Source organism: Panthera uncia (assembly GCF_023721935.1).
Source record: "Panthera uncia isolate 11264 chromosome A1 unlocalized genomic scaffold, Puncia_PCG_1.0 HiC_scaffold_17, whole genome shotgun sequence".
NCBI classification, from domain to species: Eukaryota; Metazoa; Chordata; class Mammalia; order Carnivora; family Felidae; genus Panthera; species Panthera uncia.
This window is the reverse complement of record NW_026057577.1, coordinates 75,600,080-75,622,376: the sequence shown is the minus strand read 5'-3', so window position 1 is coordinate 75,622,376 and position 22,297 is coordinate 75,600,080. Positions and strand designations below refer to the sequence as shown.

At 35.8% G+C, this 22,297-nt stretch overlaps 1 long non-coding RNA gene across 2 annotated transcripts in view; it reads left to right on the top strand.

The window, feature by feature from the left end:
- Positions 1–21,971, top strand: part of LOC125934327 (uncharacterized) — a 43,852-nt gene extending 21,881 nt beyond the window's left edge. The window contains exon 4 of one of the 2 annotated variants that reach the window (XR_007461318.1): positions 21,775–21,971. This is a non-coding gene — a long non-coding RNA (uncharacterized LOC125934327). Of the gene's footprint in view, positions 1–10,909; positions 11,189–21,774 lie in introns of those variants that run through there. The other variant, XR_007461319.1, reaches the window with a different exon arrangement.
- The last annotated feature ends 326 nt before the right edge of the window (positions 21,972–22,297 follow it).

Here is a 22,297-nt window from a genome sequence, read left to right as displayed (position 1 = left end):
AAAAAAAAAAAACTGAGAACAAACTGAGGGTTGATGGGGTGTGGGAGGGAGGGGAGGGTGGGTGATGGGTATTGAGGAGGGCACCTTTTGGGATGAGCACTGGGTGTTGTATGGAAACCAATTTGACAATAAATTTCATATATTAAAAAAAAAAAAAAAAAAAAAAAAAGAATTCTCCTCAGAAAAAGGTCCAGGAAATAGCAACAGCAAACGAACTGATCAAAAATGATTTAAACAATATAACAGAAAGTGAATTTAGAATAATAGTCATAAAATTAATCGCTGGGCTTGAAAACAATATAAAGGACAGCAGAGAATCTCTTGCTACAGAGATCAAGGGACTAAGGAACAGCCAGGAGGAGCTAAAAAATGCTATCAACGAGCTGCAAAATAAAATGCTCCGATTGAAGAGGCAGAGGAGAGAATAGGTGAACTAGAAGATAAAATTATGGAAAAAGAAGCTGAGAAAAAGAGAGATAAAAAAATCCAGGAGTATGAGGGGAAAATTAGAGAACTAAGTGACACACTAAAGAGAAATAATCTACGCCTAATTGGTATTCCAGAGGAGGAAGAGAGAGGGAAAGGTGCTGAAGGTGTACTTGAAGAAATAATAGCTGAGAACTTCCCGGATCTGGGGAAGGAAAAAGGCATTGAAATCCAAGAGGCACAGAGAATTCCCTTCAGACGTAACTTGAATCGATCTTCTGGCACGACATATCATAGTGAAACTGGCAAAATACAAGGATAAAGAGAAAATTCTGAAAGCAGCTAGAGATAAACGTGCTCTAACATATAAAGGGAGACCTATAAGACTCGTGACCGATCTCTCTACTGAAACTTGGCAGGCCAGAAAGGAATGGCAGAGGATCTTCAATGTGATGAACAGAAAAAATATGCGGCCGAGAATCCTTTATCCAGCAAATCTGTCATTTAGAATAGAAGGAGAGATAAAGGTCTTCCCAAACAAACAAAAACTGAAGGACTTTGTCACCACTAACCAGCCCTACATGAGATCCTAAGGGGGATCCTGTGAGACAAAGTACCAGAGACATCGCTACAAGCATGAAACCTACGGACATCACAATGACTCTAAACCCATATCTTTCTATCATAACACTGAATGTAAATGGACTAAATGCGCCACGCAAAAGACATAGGATATCAGAATGGATAAAAAAAAAACATCTATTTGCTGTCTACAAGAGACTCATTTTATTTTATTTTTTTATTATTTTTTTAACGTTTATTTATTTTTGAGACAGAGAGAGACATAGCATGAATGGGGGAGGGGCAGAGAGAGAGGGAGACACAGAATTTGAAGCAGGCTCCAGGCTCTGAGCTTTCAGCCCAGAGCCTGATGCGGGGCTCGAACTAACGGACCACGAGATCGTGACCTGAGCCGAAGTCGGACGCTCAACCGACTGAGCCACCCAGGCGCCCCAAGAGACTCATTTTAGACCTGAGGACACCTTCAGATTGAGAGTGAGGGGATGGAGAACTATTTATCATGCCACTGGAAGTCAAAAGAAAGCTGGAGTAGCCATACTTATATCAGACAAACTAGACTTTAAATTAAAGGCTGTAACAAGAGATGAAGAAGGGCATTATATAATAATCACAGGGTCTATCCATCAGAAAGAGCTAACAATCATAAATGTCTATGTGCCGAATACAGGAGCCCCCAAATATATAAAACAATAACTCACAAACATAAACAACCTTATTGATAAGAATGTGGTAATTGCAGGGGACTGTAACACTCCACTCACAGAAATGGATAGATCATCTAGACACATGGTCAATAAAGAAACAAGGGCCCTGAATGATACATTGGATCAGATGGACTTGATGGATATATTTAGAACTCTGCATCCCAAAGCAACAGAATATACTTTCTTCTCGAGTGCACATGGAACATTCTCCAAGATAGATCACATACTGTGTCACAAAACAGCCCTTCATAAGTATACAAGAATTGAAATCATACCATGCATACTTTCAGACCACAATGCTATGAAGCTTGAAATCAACCACAGGAAAAAGTCTGGAAAACCTCCAAAAGCACGGAGGTTAAAGAAGACCCTACTAAAGAATGAATGGGTCAACCAGGCAATTAGAGAAGAAATTAAAAAATATATGAAAACAAATGAAAATGAAAATACAACAATCCAAATGCTTTGGGATGCAGCGAAGGCAGTCCTGAGAGGAAAATACATTGCAATCCAGGCGTATCTCAAGAAACAAGAAAAATCCCAAATACAAAATCTAACAGCACACCTAAAGGAAATAGAAACACAGCAGAAAAGACAGCCGAAATCCAGCAGAAGAGAAATAATACAGATCAGAGTAGAAATAAACAATATAGAATCTAAAAAAACTGTAGAGCAGATCAACGAAACCAAGGGTTGGTTTTTTGAAAAAATAAACAAAATTGATAAACCTCTAGCCAGGCTTCTCAAAAAGAAAAGGGAGATGACCCAAATAGATAAAATCATGAATGAAAATGGAATTATTACAACCAATCCCTCAGAAATACAAGCAATTATCAGGGAATACTATGAAAAACTATATGCCAACAAACTGGACAACCTGGAAGCAATGGACGAATTCCTAAACACCCACATGCTTCCAAAACTCAATCAGGAGGAATAGAAAGCTTGAACAGACCCATAACCAGCGAAGAAATTGAATCAGTCATCAAAAATCTCCCAACAAATAAGAGTCCAGGACCAGATGGCTTCCCAGGGGAGTTCTACCAGACGTTTCAAGCAGAGATAATACCTATCCTTCTCAAGCTATTCCAAGAAATAGAAAGGGAAGGAAAACTTCCAGACTCATTCTATGAAGCCAGTATTACTTTGATTCCTAAACTAGACAGAGACCCAGTAAAAAAAGAGAACTACAGGCCAATATCCCTGATGAATATGGATGCAAAAATTCTCAATAAGATACTAGCAAATCGAATTCAACGGCATATAAAAAGAATCATTCACCATGATCAAGTGGGATTCATTCCTGGGATGCAGGGCTGGTTCAACATTCGCAAATCAATCAACGTGATACATTAATAAAAGAAAAGATAAGAACCATATGATCCTGCCAATCGATGCAGAAAAGGCCTTTGACAAAATTCAGCAACATTTCTTAATAAAAACCTTCGACAAAGTCGGGATAGAAGGAACATACTTAAAGATCATAAAAGCCATTTATGAAAAGCCCACAGCTAACATCATCCTCAATGGGGAAAAACTGAGAGCTTTTTCCCTGAGATCAGGAACATGACAGGGATGCCCACTCTCACTGCTGTTGTTTAACATAGTGTTGAAAGTGCTAGCATCAGCAATCAGACAACAAAAGGAAATCAAAGGCATCAAAATTGGCAAAGATGAAGTCAAGCTTTCGCTTTTTGCAGATGACATGATATTATACATGGAAAATCCGATAGACTCCACCAGAAGTCTGCTAGAACTGATACCTGAATTCAGCAAAGTTGCAGGTTACAAAATCAATGTACAGAAATCAGTTGCATTCTTATACACTAATAATGAAGCAACAGAAAGACAAATGAAGAAACTGATCCCATTTACAATTGCACCAAGAAGCATAAAATACCTAGGAATAAATCTAACCAAAGATGTAAAAGATCTGTATGCTGAAAACTATAGAAAGCTTATGAAGGAAATTGAAGAAGATATAAAGAAATGGAAAAACATTCCATGCTCATGGATTGGAAGAATAAACATTGTCAAAATGTCAATACTACCCAAAGCTATCTACACATTCAATGCAATCCCAATCAAAATTGCACCAGCAATCTTCTCGAAACTAGAACAAGCAATCCTAAAATTCATATGAAACCACAAAAGGCCCCGAATAGCCAAAGTAATTTTGAAGAAGAAGACCAAAGCAGGAGGCATCACAATCCCAGACTTTAGCCTCTACTACAAAGCTGTCATCATCAAGACAGCATGGTATTGGCACAAAAACAGACACATAGACCAATGGAATAGAACAGAAACCCCAGAACTAGACCCACAAACGTATGGCCAACTCATCTTTGACAAAGCAGGAAAGAACATCCAATGGAAAAAAGACAGTCTCTTTAACAAATGGTGCTGGGAGAACTGGACAGCAACATGCAGAAGATTGAAAGTAGACCACTTTCTCACACCATTCACAAAAATAAACTCAAAATGGATAAAGGACCTGAATGTGAGACAGGACACCATCAAAACCCTAGAGGAGAAAGTAGGAAAAGACCTCTCTGACCTCAGCCGTAGCAATTTCTTACTTGACACATCCCCAAAGGCAAGGGAATTAAAAGCAAAAATGAACTACTGGGACCTTATGAAGATAAAAAGCTTCTTCACAGCAAAGGAAACAACCAACAAAACTAAAAGACAACAGACGGAATGGGAAAAGATATTTGCAAATGACATATTGGACAAAGGGCTAGTATCCAAAATCTATAAAGAGCTCACCAAACTCCACACCCAAAAAAACAAATAACCCAGGGAAGAAATGGGCAGAAAACATGAATAGACTCTTCTCTAAAGAAGACATCCGGATGGCCAACAGGCACATGAAAAGATGTTCAACGTCGCTCCTTATCAGGGAAATACAAATCAAAACCACACTCAGATATCACCTCACGCCAGTCAGAGTGGCCAAAACGAACAAATCAGGAGACTATAGATGCTGGAGAGGATGTGGAGGAATGGGATCCCTCTCGCACTGTTAGTGGGAATGAAAATTGGTACAACCACTCTGGAAAACAGTGTGGAGGTTCCTCAAAAAATTAAAAATAGACCTACCCTATGACCCAGCAATAGCACTGTTAGGAATTTACCCAAGGGATACAGGAGTACTGATGCACAGGGGCACTTGTACCCCAATGGTTATAGCAGCACTCTCAACAATAGCCAAATTATGGAAAGAGCCTAAATGTCCATCAACTGATGAATGGATAAAAAAATTGTGGTTTATATACAAAATGGAGTACTACTTGGCAATGAGAAAGAATGAAATATGGCCCTTTGTAGCAACATGGATGGAACTGGAGAGTGTGATGCTAAGTGAAATAAGCCATACAGAGAAGGACAGATATCATATGGTTTCACTCTTATGTGGATCCTGAGAAACTTAACAGAAACCCATGGGGGAGGGGAAGGAAAAAAAAAAAGAGGTTAGAGTGGAAGAGAGCCAAAGCATAAGAGACTCAAAAACTGATAACAAACTGAGGGTTGATGGGGGTGGGAGGGAGGGGAGGGTGGGTGATGGGTATTGAAGAGGGCACCTTTTGAGATGAGCACTGGGTGTTGTATGGAAACCAATTTGACAATAAACTTCATATATTGGAAAAATAAAAATAAATAAATAAATAAATAAATAAATAAATAAATAAATAAAGTACAGAACAAACACTATGAAGAGCAGAGTTAGCCCTGAAATATGTCCTGCCTTACTCAGTGTGTAAGACATGGTTCTCCAATGGCCTAAACCAGTGAAGGTCCCTGTGACTTCTCTGATCCAGTTTTCTTTTGCTTTCTTCTTGGATTACTCTGGTGTAGCCACACAAGCCTACTTGACCAGCACTGGATGGGCATGCTGCCATGTTGGAGACTGCATAGTAGCTGTTTCCTACATTTAGAACACCTTTCCCCAGACATTTGTGTGGCTAACTCCCTCAAAGAAGCCTACTTAAAACAATCCCTTGCACATAATAAGTGCTATATGAGCATTAGGTATTGCTAGTTTAATAGGGAAGTTTAGCCTTGACTTTTTAAGGAGCTCCCAACCCTCTTCTTGGCAATGGAGGCAAGAAGAAAAGAATCCTTTTGACCACATACTTCTGCATTAAAAACTAAAATAAACAAGTGCTTTACTAACAAAACACATCTGTGGTATGCTTTTAATCTGAAGAGCATAATTTTGAAACCTCTTGTCTAAGGGCTTTGCCTTTGGGAAACCATGATCATTCATACAATTTCTGCTTTGTACCACACCATATCACTTCTGTAAGGCAAGTGAACATAGTGTCTATTTGCTGTTTGAAGGGGAGTTATGGGAAAGGAGAAACTACAGGAATAAAACAGTGAAAAAGTAGAAATAGTTTACTATCTCAAAATACTATTCTGCCATCATAGACTTTATAAATTCTTTCATGTACCAAAGGATTATCCCAGAAGTTCTTTGAAACTTTGGTGTATCAGTAATAGACAGGTAAAAGGTTTGTGCATTTCATCAGGAATTTTAACTTTGTGCTCCACACTGTTATTTAATAATGGTGCAGTTACAATAGTGCTTCTTAAATTTAATGTACAATGACTCACCTGGAGATCTTGTTAAAAAGCTGATATTGATTAAGTACTTTGGGGGTGGTGCCCAGTGTTCTGCATTTCTAACACATCCTCAGGATGCTAATGTTGGTCCTGGGAACTTAATACAAACTTAGTTTGGATATGTCTTCCTTTTTTTTTTTTTAAGTTTATTTATTTTGAGAGGGAGAGAGAGAGCATGAGCATGGGAGGGGCAGAGAGAGAGGGAAACAGAGAATCCCAAGCAGGTTCCACACTGTCAGCACAGAGCCCAATGCAGGACTCAAACTCACAAACTGTGAGATCATGACCTGAGCCAAAATCAAGAGTTGGACGCTTAACCGACTGAGCCACCCAGGTGCCCCATTATTTTTTAAGTTTGTTTATTTATTTTCAGAGAGAGAGGGAGAGAAAGGGAGAGAATACCAAGCAGGCTCCAAACTGTCAGCACAGAGCCCAATGTGGGGCTTAAACTCACAAACCATGAGATGATGACTCGAGCGGACACCAAGAGTCAGATGCTTAACTGAGTGACCCAGACACTCCTTGATATGTCTTTCTTAATGGAATATATACATAATTGCTCTATATAACATACCTTGATGTATGCAAGCCAAAACTTATTTCAAAGAATTAGAAAATTAAAAGTTGAATAATTTGCACCGGGTTTACTCAGAATCAGCAGTACAACACATCTATAATTTTAGATAGTCCTCAATATTGCACACTACATGATTCAATTCAAAGTTTTCAACACACAGAACTGGAATTTGGGTTGTATACTTTTTATTTATTTTACCTTTTTTTTTACTTTTTAAAGAAAATGTTTAGTTGAATATTTTTAAGAAAAGGGGTTTTAATCTTTTCTTATGTAAAAGTACATTAGTGAGAGAAAATACGTCCTCTCTCTCACATACACATACAACAATGGATACAATTAACATAGTCTTGTTAACAAACAAGACTTATTGAATTACAGCCTTAGTAAAATTTTAACTAGACGGCATAACCTGGTGTTAGAAAGAAACAAACATAGGAAAGGACTTACCACTTTACACAGCAACTATTATTGCTGAACCTATCACCTCAGTGTGGAATACAGGATAACATTTTTTTTTTCATTAAAAACAAGGATTATATAAATTCCATTGTGGAAACTCTAAGTTAAAGAAAGCAAATAGTTTCTTTTGTGAAGTATATGATCAAATACAGAAACCATGCCCTCTGCCAACATGCCTTTTACTGCCATGGCCAAAGAGAAAGTGCATTCACTAAATATTTTCTTGGAATACAGCTCCCACCCAGGGTGACAAGTATTATAATTTTTATTTACATAAAAAAAGAAATAATTGTAGCAGTTTGTGTCTATCTTACTGCAATTCCTCATAAGCAGAAGAAATAAACAGCTTCATACCAGCTAAAAATTAGACCTGGTTAAAAGTTTGAGAGAAGTTGATTTCTTTGCTGTTTACTTAAATCTTGCTAAAAATAGAAATATTGTAAATTATACATTTTTAAAGTTATACCTGTCCAACAGATTTCTTCTGGCCATTTCAAAATTTCTCACCATTCTCCAAGCTCCATGCAGTTTTAGGATTAGTAGAATTTGACATTTTTTTTGTAAGGAATGTCTGGGATACCCCAATTCTTTGTCCACCTGTTTTATTCCTCTTAGTATTCTAGACTCAAGTTAAGAACCATCCTTCCAGTTAAGTTTTCTGTATTGCTTGTTTATACTTCAGCTGATATTTTCTTCTTCCTGTGGTCACATTGGCATTTTATATGTATTTCATACAGCACCTGTATCACTGTATTAAAATAGCTTGTTTACACCTTGTCTCTAGTAACCACCCAGCTTCGCTAAGGCATTCACTGAGACAGCCCAGATATCTCTCATACCTACAAAACTACCAGACTACAATACAGACCTACCAAGGTGGTTGATGGTTTGGGTAAAGGACTAGATAAATGAACAATACATTTCCTCCTCAATGTATGGACTTTAAAAGCACTTAAAATATGACCACATCTAAGTTAAAAATATCATCTGTATTATACCATATAATCCTCATCACATTTTTAAGAAAAAGGAGTAATTATTAACTCCACCCACGTAATATGGAAACTGAGACTCAAAAGGTTAAAGTGTCCAAAGTCACATAAATAGTAAACTATGACACTAAAATTTGAAATCAGACCTCTTGGATTGTATACACTATGATAGTAAGGGGTGGAAAATTTAAATAGGATATTTGCAGAGGGAAAATTCTGACTCACACTGAGATGTATCAGACAACTCTGAGCCTGTGAGATTCCTAAAAACCACTATCTACAAGAATGCTTGAGACCCTGTCACTTATCCTATATATTTTAACTCTGAGCTGACCTTGGAACTTTGTTTTCACATGGATTAGCATTTCTAACTTTGGCCACACTGTATTACTTCATACTCTAAAAACGAGGTTGCAGTTTTTTTCTGTAGGTTCTAGAAAATTCACAAACCACCAATTTGCCTCCACTTTTGAATTCATAATACACAATGAGGCCAAGGAGGAGCAAGAAATGGAGGAAAAATATAATAACAATATAATTTCACTGCATTTCATGCTTTCTTGTTATACTTTTATGTTAGAAATGTCTTTGTAACTTGGTGAACTTCAGCTAGCAGGTGATCAGCACATTCACTTAATAAAAAGAGACTGAATAAAATTAGTTATTAAAAAAAGTACCACATACAAACTACATATTACTATTCATACCATTTCATTACATAACATGCCAACAAAGAAAATTGAATAAAAGGAGAAAATATACCATGGACTTGCTATTTTTATTTGTTTTGTATGGGTTATAGCCTATTAGAAGTTTTGAATAACTAACAATAATCCTATTTATACAAACTGGATTTTCAGTCAACAAAAAATGATAGAACACAATTCAGCTTAACATGACTTTAAGCAAGACTGAAGTGTATGAAAAGAGTACAGAAATCAGTTATGTATGGCCTCAGGTTCCACACTATTAACGAAAGAGCTATTGATTATCCAGAATAAAGGACACAACAGCCAGTCAATAGCACTTTTGGTTACTTTTCCAGAAGTGGCAATGGGTTTTATTAAGCCTTTCAAACTCATCCATATGGTTCTTTAATAAAAATATAAGCAACAATGACAATTCCATGTCTTTTTCACATGTACCATGACTGCTTCTTCTCTTCTCTCTAGAGAAGATAGGTCACTAGTTTCATCTTATACCACAACTTACAGGAAGAAAAACATTTACAAACCAAGTTTAAAAATATGGTTCTGCTTCCCCTTAGCCATGATTCATAAAACTGATCAAATTTCTTATGATTAACAGCACGTATTACAGAGCTCTATATATCATGGGCCCAGAAAGAACCCAGAAGAGACAAAATGTATCATATCTAACTTTGAAAAATATGACCACAGTAAAATTGAGTGAATGGACACAAACTCCATGATTAGGCAAAATCAACCAGGAAGAGCTCAGTGGCTAGACTTGCACACAGTATAGTTGTACCTCCTTGAATCCACCCATTGACTTCATTGTTTCTTGTGCCTCTGCTCTGTATTTGCAAAAGTCAGTGAGGATCAAGCACATACTCTCAGCATTGAGCTTTTCTGTGAACTTGGTCATGATCTTTGTCTTATTAATGAAGTATTCTAAACAATTGAAAATGAATGTTTGGAATTATTCAGGTAATTAGAAAAATGTCTTCATTCCAAAAACAAGTGCAGGAAGAAAGAGGAGCCTTCAAACTCATGTTTTCTGGAAACTCCACATTTTTAAATAGAATTTTACACAGAAAATAAAAAACACAATAACCTGGCATATTTACAGTATTTTGTAAGAATTTAATGGTGGTGGGCTTTAGTAAGGACTCCCATTCAGGCTTTATTACTTTAATAAAACAACTTTAGTACATTTACTATTCTACAGCAGTACTTTATTATGAGTTACCGAAAGTAAACTGCCCTTGTCAAAATAAATAAAGTACATCTCAGGATTCCACATTCCTGATTTTATAATGTTGCCTTTTAATGTTCATTGCTACTCATTTGCACAATTTAGTTATCTCTTGGGAATTTTCAAGTCATTAGTATGAATTAGTACAGTATTAAGTATAAAATGACAGATACTTCTAAGAATTTTAAAAGAAATGCACTCAGAAGCACAGATTAATGGAAGTAATGTATCTCCTACATTTACAGCTCCCACAATGAAAGCAGATGGACCACAAATACACTTTTTCTAAGTAGTCATTTTTAGTGGCAAAACTGCCAACACAGCAATATTCTAAGTCCATTTCTCCAACACAAACTCACAGAAAAACTCAACATGGTATAGCATAGAGAATCCTGAAGAGACATTGGATAGAAGTCTTGGTCGTGCCCTGACATTGTCTAAATGACTCCATGCATGATGTGGTTCCTTCATCTGTTCCCAAATGGTGCCTTCCACAATGTGCATACTCAGGAGTCCAGAATATCTGGCAATGTCTAGGGAGTTGATAAAGTACTTTGTAGTTTACATAGCTCTTTCCTATATGTATTATTTTATTTTTGCAGAATGGCATCATCCCATGCAACAAGAAGGGGAAACTACAGCACTTCCAAGAAGTTTATTAGCCATGTTTCTAGCAAGTGCCAGAATCAGTACCAGAACCTACATATTCTAAGTCCTCATGGATCTGAGGAGGAAGCAACCTTAGCCCATTATGCCACAGAGATTTCATGTATTAAAAAGACTGGGGTCAGGGTTGACCAAGGTTCCTTAAGACTTTACTAATGCACACCCCTTCTGAAGTAATACATCCTCCACACCAATCCAATAAATTTCTTGCCTAATCTTTAAGTACACTGGTTGTTTTTTTATGAGAAACAACTGAGCTAGTTTGTTTGTTGTTGTTGTTGTTGTTGTTTATCTGTTTTAATGCTCTTGCTAACTCTTGGAAAGCATCACTGATAAGGTCTCTTTGGAGAGGCTATAATCCCCAAATGAAATCCATGGTAAATACTAAAATAAATACTAAGTTTTTAATATAAAACTTATATAAAAATACTAAGTTTTTAATATAGTCATTATTTACCTTAGCTTAAACTAAAGAACTTGGAATTATGTAACAGCCAAGAAGTTGTTGAAGCTATATTTATGTGGCATCCAGTACATGATGAGTGCTGTAAGCCTAAAATAAGAGAGTAGATATAAAATGGGAAGTTTTAAATTAAATTTGACTACAAACATTAAATATGAAGGTAATTACTATCTTATTTTTGTTATTATTCTTTAACCAGAGTATCTATACTGTTCCCTCCTTTAGGATTCCTTACTCCATTATCAACCCATGCTCCACTTTTTTGCCTAAAGAACTGCTCATATGGCTTAAGCCCCAGCTAATATATCAGCCATCCAGTGTGGCTTTCCTGGACAATTAAAACAAATTTTGTTAACTCCTCTTCTGTGATAACCCACTTTAATCATATTTCTGTTTCAAAATTTCCTAGTTTTATTATAATTACTTTGCATGTTTGTCCCAGCCTTCACTCTGAGTTTCTTATGTCAAGAACCTGTTTAGTGGTCATTATGTATTTGTCTAGGTATATAGGTATGTATTGACTTTTTGACTGATTTATGGGTAGGGTATACCTAGCACCTGCAACAGAGCCTCTGTAAGAGTCTGGAATGAAGGAATACATAAGGGGAGATGATAGAAAATATTTGAAATCTGATGACTACAAAAGTCAGTAAGTCCATGCAATGAAACTGAGCACTTTATAGTCCATATAGAACTTGCTATAGTGGCAGGTGTAAAAACAGAATTTTAAAGAGGACAATAGGCAAAAGCATTTGTATCTTTCCATGGCAATATAAAATGAATAGAGATAAATTAATGATTATCATAGTCCATCAAAAGGTACTGCTTTTCCCCTTCAAATTATCTCTTATCTCCTCTTGACATAGTCGAATGAATTCACTAATTAATACTAATGAACAGAAATCCTTAGGTAAATCATTCACTTCCCTTTGAAAGGAGGCTAAATTAACATTAAGATGGGTCAAAGTCAGGCCCAGAATCTTCAAAAGTGACTGTTTAATTGAGTGGATTTAACTTATCTTCCCATGATAATTGATAGCAAAAGCATGCATTTAATTGGAAATCCCCATGAAATAAAGCAAGACATACTGAAACTCTGTTCCATATTTTTTTTCAGGAATCACTTATCTTTTAAGAAAAATGAAGTTACTGATATATTTAGCAATTAATTTTCAGCTGTCATATAATTTAAATCTTTGACAAGAAAAATTGGATAACTTTGATGTTTGACTTCTAAAATTAACAAACGATGCTGGATTTATGCTAGAGTTAAACTGCTCACTGTAAATATACAGACTATTTACCCTGAATAATTAGTAACACAGAAGGTTACAAGATGAGATTCCAAAGCAGCATCTTTAGATTTTAAGGTCATTATCCCAATGTAGAGCTGAAAAATGTTTGTAAGTATCTCATCAGGTCAGAAGGTCAATAAACTCTAGTAAAAAGGTATAGAGAGAATGAAAAAAATTCCTAAGAGACATGATAAAATAAGAAACACAAATTTACCTTTGATTTTGACTCTTTATTTAAAAGGAAAGAACATGAAAACTGGAGGATAAAATCTACTCTGAGAGTATTATGGGGCTCATATTACAGAACAGTGATGGCTGACATGGGTATTCGGACAGGCTGCAGCCACAGGACATGAAGGGATAGAGGAGGCAGCATTGCTGGAAGTGAGCATAAGAAGGCCTGATAAGCAAAAGAACAAGTGATTTGTATATACTCAAAGATAGACTTCTGGACTCATTTTCTTCTTTCACTTACTAGTTCAAGTTATATGACTCACAAAACCTGTTTTCTTAACTGAAGAATATGAATATCAACCAAACTTAAAGAATTTATTTTTACTGGTCAGGGATTCCTGGAACAAGAGAAACCACTTCATGTGTTCTAAGCATGAAAGATTTGATACAAAGAATGAGAGAACTACCCACAAATTCGAAGAGTTGGGGAGTGAAGGTCAGAGAAGCCACCCTGATGATCTCAGCCTGGAGCACTGATATGCATTAGCTGCTCCGACTCCTGCAAATATATGGAAGCTCCCATTGACTTTTTCTTTCTGCAGCAGTGAGAGGGTAGTCCCCAGGAACTGGCCAGGAAGCCCATATCAATCAGTGTCTCATCTGCACAGCATCTGTCTGACACTGCTTTCTGAGAATAATGGCCTCGCTTTCCTTCTGCTTTCCTAGTGAAATAAAAATGCTTCTTATTGGCATAGGCCAACCGGCAACATACAGGGAGAGGGATTCTAAAAATGGAGGCTTTGGCTTTTCTGTATGTCAAAGGAAATTTTAGAAAGAAATGGTGATGATTTGGAGCGCCTGCGTGGCTCAGTGGGTTAAGCGTCAGACTTTGGCTCGGGTCATGATCTCGTGGTTTGTGAGCTGGAGCCCTGTGTTGGGCTCTGTGCTGACACTCAGAGCCTGGAGCCTGCTTCAAATTCTGCTTCCCCCTCTCTCTGCCCCACCTTGCTCATGCTCTGTGTCTTTCTGTCTCTCGATAATAAATAAACGTTAAAAAAAATTTTTAAAAAGTGGTGATGGTTCAACTACTCAACATAGATGGAAATAAGATTAAATTGATTTATGCATAATAAGAGTACAATAAGTAGTGGTACCATCATCATCATCATCATCATCATCATCATCATCTTTATAGGCCAGAAAAAAACTATTGGACAACACTGACTGTCAAAGAGAGACTATGTCTTAGTATTGGGCTCCAGGCACCAAGAGTCTTTTCCAAAAAACAGAGTTTGGTGGTCTTTCAAGGAAAAAAAAATTAATGAGGAGGTTTTTCTCCATACTTTTTATTATTTCTCAAAATGTTTTTTGGTGGACCCGTATAACTTAGACAAGGAGAAGTTAACATTATTTTAGGGAGAAAAAGGAAAGTGGAGAATGAAGGGAGGGAAGGAGGAAGAGAGTAAAGTGTGAAAGAAACTTGGATTTTAGCTGTTATGTTCCTGGGACTCAGTTCAAGCCCAAAGTTTTTCCTCCTTGTTTTAGGTTACTCATAACTGATGTGGAAAAGCACCCATTGTGTCTTTAATTAGTGAGGAACATGACAATGAGAAGGAAAGTTTTAGCAGCTAGGAAACAGAATCAAGCACAAGGAAATAAATAATCTAATTGGTAAAAGTAATCACGGACAATTCAGCAAATTCAGCAGTTTGACACTACACATGTCTAAAGTGCAGCCAATTATAATACAGAGAAAATATAATGTATTTACACAGCAATATAAAAGCTCATCATGAAAAAAAAAAACCTGAAATATTATTGAGCCTCTCTGTTATACACAACTCTGCTGAAGAAGTTAGGACAATGAGAGCCAGGGGCAGGAGATGGAGCCAGTGACAGATAACAGTACAAATAAGCTCATGTCACGTGCCTCCTGACTGGCACAGGCAAAAGTCAAGACTAAGATGCAGTATCTGAAATCAGGACTCAAGAGTGGTTCTCTCTGAGACAAAGTCAAATAAAGTAAGAGAGTAAGTACAAGCTTCTTTGAAAGAGAGCTAGAAACAAGGGGAAACAAAAAGAAAGTGACTGGAAATGTTCCTAGAGTTCCATGAGCCATAAAGCTGTACATACATACACTCTGTGGAGTTAGTCACTGGGAGGGTGGTCATCAATCAGTATGGTCACACTGGAAGACTCCCTCAGGGCAAGTTAAGAGGAAAAATAAAGACCTAAATAGTGCCATATATCAAGCCCATGAATCTGGGAACAGGATGGGAAAAGATGCATTTATGGTACGAATTAATCCAAACGATCAAGAGGGCAAATGTTTTCCACATGAACGCTATGTGTCATAAAGTACCCTGTGACCATGCATAAAATAGTGGCACATTTTGCCAGAAAGGTCATCTTGTTTACTCTTACTCCAGCCTTTTTCCTTTATCTGTTTAAAATATATCCATATAGGTTTGCAGCATGCCAATATATTCAAGACTATATTCAATACAAAGACATTTTGTTCACTTCTGTTCTCAGGCCCTTTGAGGAACATTAAAGTGCTTTTTTCCTAACACATCCTGATACATTCTCACAATGGACTAAACTGGCATTAAGAACGTCAATGTGTTGTAACATCTAAGAGATTAGAAAAAACTTCTGAACATTCATTGAACAATGATTCAAGAGGTACCTTTAATGTTCTAGTTGCACTCTTGGTTACTGGCTATGCAGTGGATTTAAGCTACTCTCCTAAACAAACAATGCCAACTTCCCATTGCTTTCAGAGTATAAATACCACACTGTGGCTTTCAAATTCTTCTACACCATGTCCCCAATTTATCTTTCAGACACATATTCAAATATAAACCTCAAATAGCACATTCTTCATGAACATTTTCATATTTCTCCTAAACTGAATGTGGTCCTTCCTTACATAAAATATCTTTCCTTCTCTTTTATATAACATCGTGTCTTGTTTCCAGTTAAATGCCTTTTTGTAAGAAGCTCACATCAAACCTTAGTGGATAACAAGAGTAACTTATTATTTTTCCTGTTTCTAAACCATGTCTAGGAGGTTCCTTTGCTGAATTTGCCTGTTCTCATTTATATAACTGTGCTCACGTGGAAGGTGAGCTCAGCAGGAAGGTCCCAAATGGCCTCACTTATGTCTGGTAGTTTGTACTGCTACCAAAAGGTAAACCATTTTTTTTTCCTTCAAGACGTCCCTCCATCTTTCTGCAGGCTAGACTGACTTAGTAATATTATGGCCTCAGAGCAGCATTCCAAGGTGACAAAAAGGACACTGCAAGATATCTTGAGGCCTAGGCTCTGGAGATCACACATTTTTATCACATTTTATCAGCCACATTTTTTTAGAAACAGCAAGTCACAAAGCCACCTGTGATTCAATGAATGGTAAAAGAGACTATTTCTTGATTGGAGAAACTAAAAAGGACTTATAGCCTGACTAAATCTATCACAATCCATCCTCTGGTTGTATAATTACTTATAATCCTCCCCTCTATAAAATACTTTTATTTGTTCTCAAGACCCCTATAAGTATTACGTGTAGCTTACTGACCTCAAAGTCCATTCCTGAATTATCTGCATTTTTCCCCGAGATCTGTAAGCTAAGATGAAGGCTATGTACCACTACTGCCTCCCCCAAACATCCATCCATTCATCTAGCAAACATTGGTAAAATGCTGACAGAATAACCTCAATAAAAATACTGCGAACACATAACCTCAATGTGAATGGGAACACATGGAATTTACTGATGCAGCATAATTCTGAAATCCAGCCTGTCACTTACTGCTATTTGCTGTAACTCTGAAAATTAGGGAATATTATTTGATCATGGCCCCTATGAACTCCCTAAGACTGGTTCTTTAATCCATTTTTCTCCAAAGTTCTTGGTGCCTTCTCTGCATTCCTGGTTCTTCTAAGATGCTTTTCTTTTCTACAGCCTATGTAATTAAGTAGTTATTATGGCCTGCTTGCTGCTTTCCAAAGACCTCTTTTCTTTTTTAAATGACTTAACTCCTAAAGGGTAAATCCAAGTTGGTAGTCTCCTTACCAATTCAACACCAATGTTCTTGAATAGCAATCCTAGAATCTTCTATTTTTAAAAAAAAATGGCTTTCAAATAAAACAGTTTCTTCTGTAGTTCATCTATAATTTCCCATACCAAATACTAAATAGCTATGAAAATATAATTGGCACCTTCAGGATCTGTCTAGAGATCCCCTTAGTCAAAACTCAAAAGGTATTTAGTACAATAGCTATCTTTTGAATTATAAGTGATAGTTTTGACAACTGTTCAGCCACTTGTGACATAGATCATTCTTTCTCCAGCTTCCAACTGTTCCTTTATTTCCTTTCTAGCCTCTCCTGGGAGTCTCCTTGCCTCTATCCATCACCTAGTCCCAAATATTAAACCTATTTAGGGTTCTTTTGCAGCCTTACTTGTATCCAGCTCATGTCTGGCAGTTTGTGCTTTCCATCCACTGGGGCACCTTGGTTCTTTGTCTTGTGGCATCTCATCCTCTAATAGGTAATGCCAGCTTCCTTACATGATAACCTCAGGGCAGCATTCTAAGAGCAGAAAGGCGGAACCCACGCAATATCACTTCCATGTTATTCTATTTATCACAGAAAATCACAGGGCAAATGTCCATTCAAAAATTGAAGAAATCTAAATTTTGTTGAGGATTTTTGCACCTATGTTCATTAGAGATATTGACCTATAGCTTTCTCTATTATGTAGTGTCTTTACCCGGTTTTTGTTGTCAGGATAATGCTGGCCTCACAGAATGAATTTTAAATCTTTCCCTTATTTTCTATTATTTGGAAAGGTTTGAGAAGAATAGGTATTAACTCATCTTTAGGTGCTTGATAGAATTCACCTGTAAGGCCATCTGGTCTGGACTCTTGTTTGTTGGGAGTTTTTTGATTACTGATTTAATTTCATTGCTAGCAATCAATCTGTTTGAATTTTACATTTCTTCTTGATTCAGTTATGAAAGGTTTGATGTTTCTAGGAATTTGTCTATTTCTTCTAGGATGTCTAATTTGTTTGCTTATACTTTTTCATAATACTCTCTTATAATCCTTTGTATTTCTATGGTTTGGTTGTTATTTTTTCTCCATCTTTTATTTTGAAACATCTTTTTGTTTTGTTTTGTTTTGTTTTGTTTTGTTTTGTTTTGTTTTGTTAGTCTGGCTAAAGTTTTATCAATTAGCAAAACAAATCCAACACTACATTTAAAAAATCATTCACCATGACCAAATGGGATTAATTCCTATTGTGCAAGAGTAGTTCAACACTCACAAATTAATCACTGTGATTCATCACATTAATAAGACAAAGGAAAAAAAAAAACATATGATCATCTCAATAGATGCAGAAAAAGCATTTGACAATGTACAACATTAATTCAAGATAAAACCCTCAAGTAAGTAGGTTTAGAGAGAACATACTTCAACATAATAAAGGCTACATATGAAAAACCCACAACTAGCATCATATTCAGTGGTGAAAAACAGATCTTTCCCCCTAAAGTCAGGAACAAGACAAGGATGTTTACTCTCACTACTTTTATTTGACATAGTACTGGAAGTCCTAGCCACAGTATTCAGACAAAATAAAGAAAAGGTATCTAAATTGTTAAGAAAAAAGACTTTCATTATTTTCAGAAAACATGATACTATATATATAGAAAATCCTAAACACTACACATGCACACACACACACAACTACTAGCACTGATAAATGAACTGAATACAATTGCAAGATATAAAGTCAAATACAGAAATATGTTGCATTTCTGTACACTAATAATGAAGCAGCAGAAAGAGAAATTAAGAAAACTATCCCATTTACAATTGTACTAAAAAGAATAAAATACCTAGAAGTATTTAACCAAGGAAGTGAAAGATCTGTACTTTGCAAACTATACAACAGTGATGAAAGTTCAAGATGACAGAAACAAATGGAAAGATACTCCATGTTCATGGATTGGAGAACCTATATTGTTAAAGTGTTCATACTTCTAAATGCAATCTAAAGATTTAATACAATCCCTTCAAAATACCAAAAGCATTTTACACAGAAATATAACACACAATCCTAAAGTTTGTATGGAACCACAAAAGACCTCAAATAGCCAAAACAATCTTGAAAAAGAAGAACAAAGTGGGAGGTATTACAATCACAGATTACAAGATATACTACAAAGCTGGAGTCATCAAAACAGTATGGTACTGGCAAAAAAAAAAAAGACACATATATTAAGAGAACAGAATAGAGTCCAGAAATAAACCCACATTTTTATGGCCAATTAATCTATGACAAAGGAGACAAGAAGATGCAATGGGGGAAAGACAGTCTCCTCAAGACATGGTGCTGGGAAAACTGAACAGTTACATGCAAAAGAATGAAACTGGACCACTTTCTGAAGACACCACATGCGAAAATAAACTCAAAATGGGTTACAGACCTAAATGTTAGATCTGAAACCATAAAATTCCTAGAAGAAAATATAGGTAGTAATTTCTTTTATATCCACCCTAAAAACATTTTTCTGGATGTGTCTCCTTTGGTGAGGGAAACAAAAGCAAAATTAAATTATTGGGAATACACCAAAATAAAAGCTTTTGAATAGCAAAAAAAAAAAAAAAAAAGGCAACTTACTGAATGGTAGAAGATATTTGTACATGATACATTCAATAGAGGTTTGATATCCAAAATATATAAAGAACTTATACAACTCAACACCCAAAAAACACATAGCCTATTAAAAAGTTGGCAGAGGGCCTGAAGAGACATTTTATCAAAGAAGACATACAGATGGCCAGGAGATACATGAAAAGGTACTCAACATCACTAATTGTCAGGGAAATGCAAATTAGAACCATACCAAGCTATCGCTTTACACTTATCATATGGCTAAAATCAAAAACACAAGAAACAACAAGTGTTGGCGAAGATGTGAAGAAAATGGAGCCCTCGTGCTCTGCAAACTGGTGCAGCTGCTGTGCAAAACAATATGAAGATACCTCAAAAAATTAAAAATAGAATTACTATGTAATTCAGCAATTCCACTACCGGGTATTTACCCAAAGAAAACAAAAACACTAATTTGAAAAATATATGCACCCTTATGTTTATTGCAGCACTATTTAAAATAGTCAAGATATGGAAGCAATCCAAGTATCCATCAACAGATGGATGGAAGAAGATGTGGTATGTATGTATACACACACACACACACACACACACAATAAGATATTACTCAGCCATATAAAAAAAAAAATGACATCTTACTCTTTGCAACAGGTATGGACCTAAAGGGTATAACACTAAGTGAAACAAGTCAGTCAGAAAAAGACAAATACCATATGATTTAACTCATGTGTGGAATTTAAGAAACAAAACAAAGAAACAAAGAAAGAAAACAGGCAAACAAAAAAGCAGACTCTTAAATACAAACTGGTGGCTGCCAGAGGGGAGATAGGTTAGGAGATGGATGAAATTGATAAAGGGGATTAAGTGTACATTTCTCTTAATGAGCACTGAGAAGTGTATAGAATTGTTAAATCAGTATATTGGACACCTGAAACTAATGTAACACCATATGTTAATTATACCAAAAAAAAAAAATTTGAAGAAATCCACCCCAATACAAAGAATGCAAAACCACATTTCTACCACACATGTGGTAGATAATTACACTCTTTCTTACTAGTCCTATAGCTCAGGGACTCTATTGCCACAATGTCTTCCACATTGTTTCACACATTATTTGTTACACATTTTGTACTTATTACATATTTATTCTACAAAAGGTAAGGCTAACCATAGTATTATCTCTAAATTAAAGGATAATAAATACATGTCTATGCAAATGTTTAAGAGAGCACCATATTCTTAAAAATTAGAGATGCATCTATAGGCGATTAAGCACTTATTGAAAATTAAAAGCCATTCTAATAAGCTCAGTCTGCTTTCTGCTAATAGAAATGTGGATTATGTGTCTTTGAGAAAAAACATACAGGTAAATATCTTTAAAGCAATCTATGATTTAGACTTTTTTATCTTTTCTATTTTGAATTTTGTACACTAAATGGAATTTCACTACATGGAAGCCTATATTAAAAATCACCTTCAGACAGGGTACATAATTCAAATTCAGAATAAACTTTCAAAAATGTGAGAAACTGACTTATAACTAATGACATAAACATTTTCTCAATCATACTGTTCTTTTCTAAGCATTCCTTAAAAAGAAATTTCATGATGAGAATAAATAATTTAACACACTTTTTCCTGTGGCTGTAATTACTTATTCCAAAAAACAAAAAATACTTAGGTACTGTTTTACTTCCACTTAAGCATATTTAAAAATACAGCTAAATATTCATCTGGTTTTATCCAAGTAAACTTTGATACAAAAGGGGGGAAATATATTTCATTCAACGTCAGTTTTTAAACCATTTTTCTTAAATAATAACTATGTGGCACTGAGGAAATAACTTAATCTCTTTGGATCTCTAGTTCTTCACCTAAGATCTAAAATAGGAATTTCTTTCAGGTCTGAAGCACTTCGTTTTCTATATGCCTCTTTGCTGTCTAACACACTAATGCAAAATTGAAGGACTCATTAAGTTGTTATTCACTATCCATCAGTTTCATTAACAAGAGCTTTACTACTTAGAAGGGAGAATATGGTAGTAGATGATTAATGAGCCAGATCTTCAGTCCAAATATACGTTCTCACATTGCTTAGCATACTGATTAACCAGCTAAGAAAAAAAATCATAGGTTGAGACCGTCTAATTTCCTTATGGTGGCAATTTTATTTTTCAGTTAATGAAGTTAACACCTAGGAGACTGGAAGAGAAAAATGGACAAAATGCATAAGTGTCTACAAAATGAGGACAAATGCCAAATCAAAATACAAGAAAACAAGCAATGTTAGAATAAAATATTAAAGCTAACTTGCAAATGATATTTTTTTAAGTTCAAGTCTCGGGTTAACTTTTTTCCTACAGTATTTACACAAACTACTGACCTTTGATCATGGCATTCCTTTTTCTGTTTTTCTTTTCACTTCTAACAAGAGGTTAAGATGGCAAGAAGCCTCCTGATTATGTCATTTATAATTATACTTTCCATACTGAAAGGGACCAAGGCTTCTTAGACAACTGATTTTAGCTGGATCTGGTAATATGTAAGAGATATCTGAGATGCCCTGTTTTGACAAAAAACAAATTGCTATGTCAAAAGCACACAGAAGTTAACTTGAAAACAGGCTTTCACTCTCCAGAAGTGGAACTGTTTCAGCATCAAAATAATAATGTGAGAATAATGTCATATAAATGAAATTTCA